Here is a 9,878-nt window from a genome sequence, read left to right as displayed (position 1 = left end):
TAGTTATATATTTTTTATTTCTCATTAATTTTTAAATAGGGTGTATTAATCAGGGTTCTGTAGAGAAAAAGAACCAGGAGGATACATATATGATATATATAGATGCATATATGAGTTATTCTAAAGAATTAACTCACGTGACTATGGAGGCTGGCCATATTCTGTAAAGTAGGCCAGTAGTCTGGAAACCTAGAAAAGAGTCAATTTTCCAATTCAAGGCAAAATGCTATGTGCTGGCCAAATTCCTTTTTGCTCAGGGGAGGTCACTCTTTGTTCTATGAAGACCTTCAGTTGATTAAATGAGGGCTACCCACATTATGGAGAGTAATCTACTTTACTCAAAGTTCACTGGTTTAAATGTTAGCCTCATCCAAACACACAGCCTCACAGAAACATTCAGAATGTTTGACTAAATAGCTAGACACTATGGCCCAATCAAGTTGACATAAATTATTAACCAGCATAGAAAATAAGCATAAATCATATCTTAAGATATTTATGAGTATAATAAGAGGTAAAAATATCTGTAGTTTTATTGTTCATAATATTCCAAATAGTACTAATACTAGTGTGGTTTTGGCTTACATTTACAATTGAATAAAATGCTAAATTTTAGTCTGAGGTGAGTGAAAGCAGTAGCATAATCATTTTTCCCATTCATGTTCACAAACTTTGTAAATTCTCTCATGGATACCACATTAAGAAACCTTGTCATTTTTTTTAGTTCCACTTTTTTGGTTTAGCTCTTCTTATTAAAATCATAGATTTGCTACAAGCCATTCCATCATAGGCAAAATCTCTATATGAATTAACTTAATCTTCACAATAAAATCACATGGGTAAATTCAGTTTTTATTCTTATAAGAATAAATACAGAAATAACTATTTCTGTATTTAGAAAAAAGAATACTAAATATTCTTATAAGAATTAAAGACTGATAAGGCACACAAAATAAAAAATTTTTGGAATTTGATTCAAATTGGGGTTGATCCTAAAGCTTATACTCTTACTCTGCACAAATGTAACTTTAGCATATCTGCAGGGTATCAGGCAGAGATTTTGAACTAATGTGAATGGTATTTGCATGATCTACCTTTATTAATCTCAAAAAAATTTAAACTAAAACTAAACAAGTAAATATAAATAAAACAAAATACCATATTTTTTGGACTATACGATGCACTCCCCCCAGTTGGGAGGAAAAGGGGGTGCGTCTTATAGTCCAAATGTAGTTTTACATTTACATTGGTGAAATATTATGTTATTTATGTTGTTAAATATTTTACCACATTTTTTTGCTTCAAAAATTTTTTTCTGATTTTCTTTCTCTAAAACCTAGGTGTGTCTTATGGTCCAAAAATATGGTAATCATAAGATCATAAGTTGAGTGCCTACAGATGCTGAGAGAAACTTATTTCCACTTTAATTCTTCTTACAAAGAGGGAATCTTGTATTTTTTTATTAATTCAATAATAATAGCATTTCATATATTATTTGCATTGCTGCTGCCTGCAGACCTGTACAGGGATTCTCCCACAGTGTTTAACTCTGACTTCACTATGATATTTCTGACTTTATGATACTGGGTCAAGATCCACCAAGATCTGTAGTAACTCTGCAGTGTTAAGAGTTTTGTATTTATAGTAAAACTTGCATTTGACTTCATCTTACAATGTTAATTTAAATTAAAGATATAGCATAAAACTATCTCAAGTCCAATGGCAAAACTATTGTCAGTGTAACTCTGTTAGAGAACAGATCCATTTGGTCCTATATTGAAGTGATTTGCTGTACAAAATGTATATAACATTAAAAATAGATCTAAATTTTATTGAATTTTTTTTCTAAAAATTTTATTTATTTACTTTTAGAGAGAGGGGAAAGGAAGGAAATAGAGAAGGAGAGAAACATCATTTTGTAAGAACAGTTGCCTCTCATAAACCCCCAACTGGGGACATGGCCTGCAACCCGGACATGTGTCTGACTGAGAATTGAACCGGTGACCTTTTGGTTCGCAGGCTGGGGTTCAATCTACTGAGCCTCAGCAGTCAGGGCTTTCTATTGAATTTCTTAAACAACATGAAATTAACATAGTACACAGAAATCTTCTTGTATTCTTTTCCCTTATACTTCCCAGCTTCTCCAGCAGGTATCTTCTGAACATATTTCTACCCTTCTTAATCATCTTTCCTGCATTTAAAAAAAAAATACTGTTTGAAGGTAGAAGGGAAAAAAGACTGAATACGTAAAATCAGCTTTCTCTTTAAGAACAGGGGCTGTGGAAGGGGGAGAATTCTTATATTTTAATTATTTTTATCCATTTATATATACTATTTATTTATAACAAACCATAGAACTTAGAATGAAGCTTCTAATAAAATAAAGTCTTCTTTTCCTAAGGAAAATTGATTTAGAAATTTTTTCTAATATTATAATTACATATATTCCTTGACAAAAATTTTATTTCTAAAAATATTTTATAGAGTATTGACCACGTAAAAAGTAATATATGTTTAAGTTTATTTATTACTGTAGCGTGTGAAGTAACACATTATTGGAAACAAGTTAATGACCAGCAATGAATGGATGATAGATGCTAGACACTTTTGTTTAAAAAATTTGGGGACTGTATGTGTGTGTATACATATATATATTTTTTTTCCGCATAGAGAATATTTGGGAGGATGCAAGAAACTGATGATACTCTGCTTCAGAGGAGTGAGTAGCCATGGGACAGAGTGGGAGAAAACTTGTCATTGAATATTGTCCTTCTTTTCTTTTAGATTTAAAGTTAGAAATACATTGTCTATCAAAAATTAAAATTATTTAAAATCTTGCTTGGTTTACAAACCTTGTACTGTTCTGATTGTCTTCCAGGGCTATGGCATGCGTGTCCCCTGTGATTTGTACTGAACAGTCCGTTTCTCTCCTTATTATCTTTTTTAGTATCCAATGAGAGGACTAGGTCAATTATTCAAAAATCAATATGTTATTAAATATCTTAACCTGTGACTCCCAAAACAAGTCAATTTGCCTTTAACAGTCCAACTGTGATCTGGGGACTTCATCCTGCAAATTGGGGAAGTCCATAATTCCACCAAGCCCCGCTTCTTGGGTCCCTTAGAAATGTTCACTGTTCCTTGTTACCTGTCCTTGGATCACTTGCCATCCCCACCAGACACTTTTGTTCTAAAATTTGTTCAGAGAACTTCAGATTATCATCATTTAGTTGTTGCCTTTTCCCAGTTCTTCTTAATCTCTGTAAAAATGTACTCTAAGTGTGAATTTAGTCCCCAATTTTAAGTTTCTAAAATCTGAAATATAGTTTAAGATAGTATGCTGTGTTTAACAAAAATGCGTTGAATGCTTAAATAGAAGTATGAGAGCAGAGAGGAATTAAAAATGCTAGAAGCCAGTTTTTCTTAGGACTCAACAGGCCTTAAACCCACCTCTGGATATGGCCCTAATCTACACAGATTTTCACAAATTGCAGCCCACCAGAACTCTCATTATGAGAATGTCCACATGTTTCCATGTTTCTGAGTCTAGGTTTTAACTATCTTAGCTCCAAATAAAGTCTCCTTTTTTCCACTTTAATACCTAGTAATCTCAGGCCCAGAATGGTGTCTTTTCAGGACTGAAGCATAGTCTCAGGCTAAACAGAGATATGTGTCTTTCCACCCAATATTCCCTCACGAGGGGTGCAGAATGGGAGCAATGCCAAGAGGTACTCATGGGGCAGTTCTTCCTTAAGAAGAGAGCTTAACAATGTCTAGATGTGCAATGTTCCTGAATTTAAGTGGATGTTTGGTTGTATCTTATGAACGGGATGTGTATTATCCCTATTAATAATGGTGCATATCTGTCAAAAAAATTTTACTGATTATATCACTTAACACTTAAATCTACAATATCTGTGTTCTGATTGTACTGCCATCAGGGTTTCTCCCAGAACCATGGGTGGATATTTGCCTTTTATGTGTGAAACTTAAAAGGTGCACTTACTGATTTCTCTAAAGAAAAAAAAAATCTTGCTTAAAGGTAAATTGATGTCTTCACCATCAGAAACCAAATACTGCTAGCAAATTTTAAACAGCCAGTGTCCTGCACAAAGAAAATCAAACTAAACAAACAAACACAGGTTCAAAATCAATCAATCAATCAATACAATTCTGTTTTACCCACTGCACTTGTTAACCTTAGGATAAAACAGCTTTCCTGTTCTCTAATCTGAAGCTAAGGAACTGCCTTTTCTCTGCAGCAGTTTTCCCTCCATAGGTCACGTTCTATCTTTCCTTTAGGATTAGAGTCCTTTGCTCCTTGAAGATGGAACAATAGAGAAAGGAGATGTTTACCTTTTCATCCCCCTCCAAACACATACACACACACACTGAGTACCTGGGATCCCATCCCCACAGCCCCTGTAAAGTTTAAGAGAAGCTGGTGTCTTGAAATTTATAGGCAACATTCTTTACAACCTCCAACACCAAGCTGATTTCATCTCTGTCACTGGACAGTCTAACACAACATCTGCTGATTTAAAAACAAACAAAACAACAACAACAAAAAAACAGGACCATGGATAGTTTTTTATTTCCCCTCGCAATTTTTTCTGCTTCCTAGGCGATGGAGGAAATGATGTGAGCATGATCCAGGTTGCAGATTGTGGGACTGAGGGAGGGAGGGGAAGGCAGCCTTGCTGGCGGCGGACTTCTCCATCACACAATTCAAGCACCAAGTACTTCGCAGGCTGCTCATGGTGCACGTGTGGAGCAGCTGCAAGAGGCCCATGGTGCTGGGCTAGTTCATCATGCACTCAACGGGGCCTCATCATCTTCACCATGCAGGTCGTGTTCTCCTCCATCTGCTACTTCGTGTCTGTCCCCCTTACCAGGGGTTCCTCATGGTGGGCTACGTGACCATCTACACCATGTTTCCAGTGTTCTCGCTGGTGCTGGACCAGGGCGTGAAGCCGGACATGGCTGTGCTGTACCCGGAACTGTATAAGGACCTCACCAAGGGCAGATCCTTATCCTTTAAGACCTTCATCTGGGTTTGATCAGCATTTACCAAAGCAGCATCCTCATGTACCGGGCCCTGGTGCTCTTTGAGTCTGAGTTTGTCCACGTCGTGGCCATCTCACTCATGGCCCTCGTCTTCACCGAGCTGCTGATGGTGGCGCTGACCATTGGACGTGGCTCTGCCTGATGGTTGTGGCGGAGTTGCTCCGCCTAGGCTGCTATGTAGCCTAACTCGCTTTCTTAAATGAATGTTTTGATGTGGCCTTTATCACAACAGTGACCTGCATGTGAAAAGAGTCGGCCACCTCGGTGGTCAGCTGTCTCCCACTCCACGTCCTCAAGTACTTTAAGTGCAAGCTATACCTGCCCAGGGACTCCAAGCTGACCTCCCAGTGCCAGCCACTGGCCGGTACCTTGTGGTCCCTGTGGGGACAGCTGTGTAGTGACCAGCAGGATAGCAGGGCAAGCGCATGGAGCCTCAGGAGTGCCCCTTTTTATTTTTCAAAAGTTCATTTTCATATTGAACCCACTCCCATTTCTGTTGAACATGAACCCTAATTATTTTAGTGACTCTAAAGCATTCATTTTACCATGGTTCCTGAGAATTGAAATGAGAGAGTATTTAATGTTCTGCGGTTTCCCAGCATTCAAGTGCTTCCTTTGCTGTTGTAACATAGAAAGTCATCTATGTTCAACTAGAATAAAATTCAGGCACTGGAATACAAGAAAGTAAAAACCATAAGAGGACCCCCTCTAGGATGAGGTTCTATTTTTTAAAAAATGTAAAAACCATGCCCCCTTCTCTCCATAGCTGGCCAGGAAATATAGTCCAATGATCTCTCCATGAAGATGTATGATTTCCTCATAATAACACTAATATATTAACTTGTGTTTGTTCATTATTTGCAGCACAACTGGCCTAGGCTGCACTCTGCCTAGTATAGTCTCTAGTCCACAGTAGGTGCATGCTAAATATTTTGTGAAAAAAAGATGAATATTCACAGTATATAAAATACCTTAAGGGTTTGAGCATTATTTAGCACTGACATTGGGAATTCTAATCCCATTACCTGGGCCACAATAAAATATCTGGATAGGTTTGTCTAGAGAACAACAACAACAAAACCAATACAGAACAAATAACAATGTGCATGACACAGGCTAAATTTACTAGCTGGAGAGTTGTGAAACATATATATACTCCCCCTGTTCCAAATGTATTTCAGATGGCTGACAGGGCACATAAAATACAAGATGATAACACATTGTTCTAAAACATGAGAAAAAAAGGAGAAATATAAAATAATATTGTCCATAGGTCCTGGAAACTTTGCAGTGTTTCCAGGAAGAAACAGGAGTAGGTTTGAGCCTTTAAGAAGAGATTTAAATATTCAGAGGGGCGGGGGTGGGGACAGAAGGAAGAAGAGAACACAAAAAGCTGGGTACTATGTTAAAACAAGAGAACGGAATGAATGTATTTAACATAAGTCTGGGGGTAGGGGTTAAATTTATTTGTGTGTGAGGAGTTCTCTTTAGGGAAAATAAAGTTATGAAAACAAAGTTAGGACAGGCCCCTTCATGGCTCAAGCAAGTGAGATGTCCTGATATTTCAACTTCATTAGTTTCTAGGACCTGCCTGTATATGTGGTAAGGTGGACTGTCCAAATAAGAATCAACACGTTTTTGTGGGAACAAGGAAAGGGGAGGCTGCAGAGAACAAATAAGATGCAAAAGACTAAGATCTCAGAATGTTCAATTTGTTTGATTTTATAAGCAGTGAAAAGCTTTTGGATATTTTCCCAAAATATCCTGAAATATAAAAACTAGTACCTTTAAAAGATTCATTTAGGGAGAGAGTACATTTATTAGAGAATCGAGGCAGAGACCTGTTGAAAAGATTTATGTGTAATTCATGAGGTGATAAACATTTTAGCAGACTTTGTGCATTGTGCCATAACAGGAATTATATTCTTTATGAAAATGACACATTTTTCACTGGTATTCAAAGTAGCAAAATATGAGTATTATGTCAAAAGAAAAAAGTTACATGTGGGGAGGAATATTATTTCTATTCAAGCCATTTTATTTATTGAGTCTTTGAGAATAATAATTAATAAAGTTTTTATAGTTCACAGCTAATAATTATTAGATAAGTTAGATATAACATTCTCCATCTGAGATATTTTAAACCAAATGTTAAAATCACTAAGAATTTTTTTGTTTTGATTTTGATTGACATGTGCCTAAAGATATAGGACCGGGTGTGCTCGGAACTACGATAGATTTCCCTGGGAACTTCAGGCAGAGATCGGCTCCTTGCATCTTAGAGATCTGTACAGAAAAACTGAGGCATCCTGTCCAGTTTCTTCACTTGGCAAATAAAGCTAAAATTCAGTTTCTTTTTAGTATTGCAGGAAAACAGTATGTTTTCTAACAGAATGTCAAGATACTTTCTTAAATTAGATAAGATCAAAATTTAAAAAGTAATGATTTGGGAGAAGGAGCTTTCTGATGAGTCTTAAAAAGTCTTATAGAGCTGTTTTTCTAAGGAAAAATCAGCACACTCTATTAGACATGCTCTATTAAGTCCAGACTTTTGGACAGAACTTGGGAAAAAAAGAAATGTTAAAGGAAAACCTGGAGAGACATCTTTTAAAAAACACATACCAAGTACCATAAATGGATGTTAAAACTATTGGAGAAAATTTTTTGGGGGGGGGGGCGGACAGAACATTTATCAATAAAAAGATATCACCCTGCAGATTACTTACTAGCTGTAAGGGGACAATAAGTTACCATGTACCACCTAGATTGGAATCTGGTTTAAAAAAAAACAGGCAGTCATTAAAAAACATTGCAAGATGAAGGGAGGCATCTTGAGGAATTTGAATATGAGGCAGTTTACCAGGACTTAAGTGTAAAGATAACTCTATATTTAATTGTAGTTTGGGCCACTTGCTACCACTGCGGTTGGTATTAATGTGGGATGTGATGTGATGCAACATGTGTGTGTGTCTGCAATAAGAACAAGAAGGAGAGGTGGAGAGGATGTGAAGTCTTTCTGTGACTCCATTAGGATCCTGTGCCAAGTAGGAGAGGTTAAAAGACAAAAGAGAGATGGGATGTTGAGCCTGAAAAACAAGCAAATATTTATACTACACTATTCTCGCATTTTATAGCCTCTGTTTTCAAGTGTTTGTTCTTCTGCATTTAAGACAGCATTCCTCCCATCGCTCTGTTTCTCTGGGGTCCTTTCAACTTCTTCTGGAGGCTACCAGAAGAAAACTCAAAAATGACTGTTCTTTTTTATACAGAAACATTGTAAGTTTTCATTCAGTCCATGCCAATTTCAGCTTTCACAGGCAAAAAGAATTGTCTAGGTATTTCATTAAAAAATTAAGAAATAAATTAAAAATAAACAAAAAAGCTTCTTTCTCAAGTTTCTACCTTTAGCAGCATAAAAAAGCATGAAGAAAGCTTTGAAATGTGAGCTTCTTAAAAAAAGGCTCCTTTTTTACAATTACTTCCTCTTTCACATGATATCTTTTGGCCAGGGAGGGGATTTTTTTTCTTTTTGTCTAATAAAAATTCTGGTGTTGAGACTTCTTCCCCTGCCACTCTCCCCATGTTCTTAATATCTGTATACTGATTCTACTTGTGGCTTATAAACACTACAATATTTCCAGGCTCCAGACTCTACTTGCACACCACTGCATTTGGTGAATAGATTTGTGTTTTTACTAATCTCTAGGCGTAAGCCTTCGATGCTTCTGTCTATTGGTATTTCTTTTGTCATTCCCTACAAAAACTTTTATTGAAAGTTTTTTCAATAAATACTAAGATCATAGAGGTCAGAAGCATGGCAGAGCCACAGGCATTGTTGCTGGGTGACAAAGGTAAAGGCAGTGAATTGAAGGTCTAGGCCTGGGCTCTGGGTCCCAAGGGCATAGGATTGTTCTTACTGTGCAAGCCTCTGTAGGCCAGAACATTCTGCATGACCACATGACTATGGCATATCTGGAAATATTCTCCTTCCCACATTTTTGGGACATCCAATACCTTCAGGTGTTTTTCTTACAGGCCCCTTTGCCATATATGAGAAAATAATTGTTCTATCAGTCTGTCCGTAAAAAGTTTATTACTCCATGAAAATCTGCCTTTCATTTTATCCATTGCATTCTGTCTGTACAGGTCATTCCCATTGCCTCTCGCATACTCAAGGATGCTAAAAATCAGGGAGGTCAAATGACATCGGCTCACAGATCACACTGCTGAGAGAAAGGACTGTGTTTTCTGCCTCTGGCTTTAGTCATTGCATGATGTTATAGCACAATGTTAAATGTTATTTGAAATGTTATCATTATGCTTATACATGTCCCTCCGGTTGTCATCTCTAGCCCCGCTCACAAGTGGTGTCATCTGGCACCATTTATTGCATTGGGCAGAAGCACAGGAGCAAGAATTTCTTCTCTGTGTCCCAACAGCTCTGACGACTGTGAAGCTGTACTGCTCAGGAGAGCTCCTGAGAGTTCACAAGAAGCTGCTCTCCAACCGTCAAGGAGAGGAATCTGATCAACGCTGCAGCCACACTTCCTACCGCTCTTCTTCCTTTTACATGAAGGGTCTCTTCTAATGAAATGTGGACAATAAGATAAATTCCCAAAGTGGTAAAAGAGCCTTGATCTGCAGAGAAAAAGAAAACATGATTATTTTAAATCATTCACTCTTCTCCCCTAACCTCCTTTAATCTGTCTAAGGGCCCTAACATTCATGTCACTGAACTATTTTTGTCCACCTCACTCCAGAGATCAGTCTTATTAAGCTTGTCCCAGAAGGTAATATTTAGAATGTCTGTA

The 9,878-nt window shown here is 37.1% G+C and overlaps 1 pseudogene; it reads left to right on the top strand.

The window, feature by feature from the left end:
- Window positions 1-2,685: 2,685 nt before the first annotated feature.
- On the top strand, window positions 2,686-9,655 carry LOC123816404 (annotated as a pseudogene).
- The last annotated feature ends 223 nt before the right edge of the window (window positions 9,656-9,878 follow it).

Source organism: Phyllostomus hastatus, unplaced genomic scaffold, assembly GCF_019186645.2.
Source record: "Phyllostomus hastatus isolate PE091 unplaced genomic scaffold, TTU_PhHast_1.1 phas_contig_209, whole genome shotgun sequence".
NCBI lineage: Eukaryota > Metazoa > Chordata > Mammalia > Chiroptera > Phyllostomidae > Phyllostomus > Phyllostomus hastatus.
This window is presented reverse-complemented; position numbering and strand designations above follow the sequence as displayed.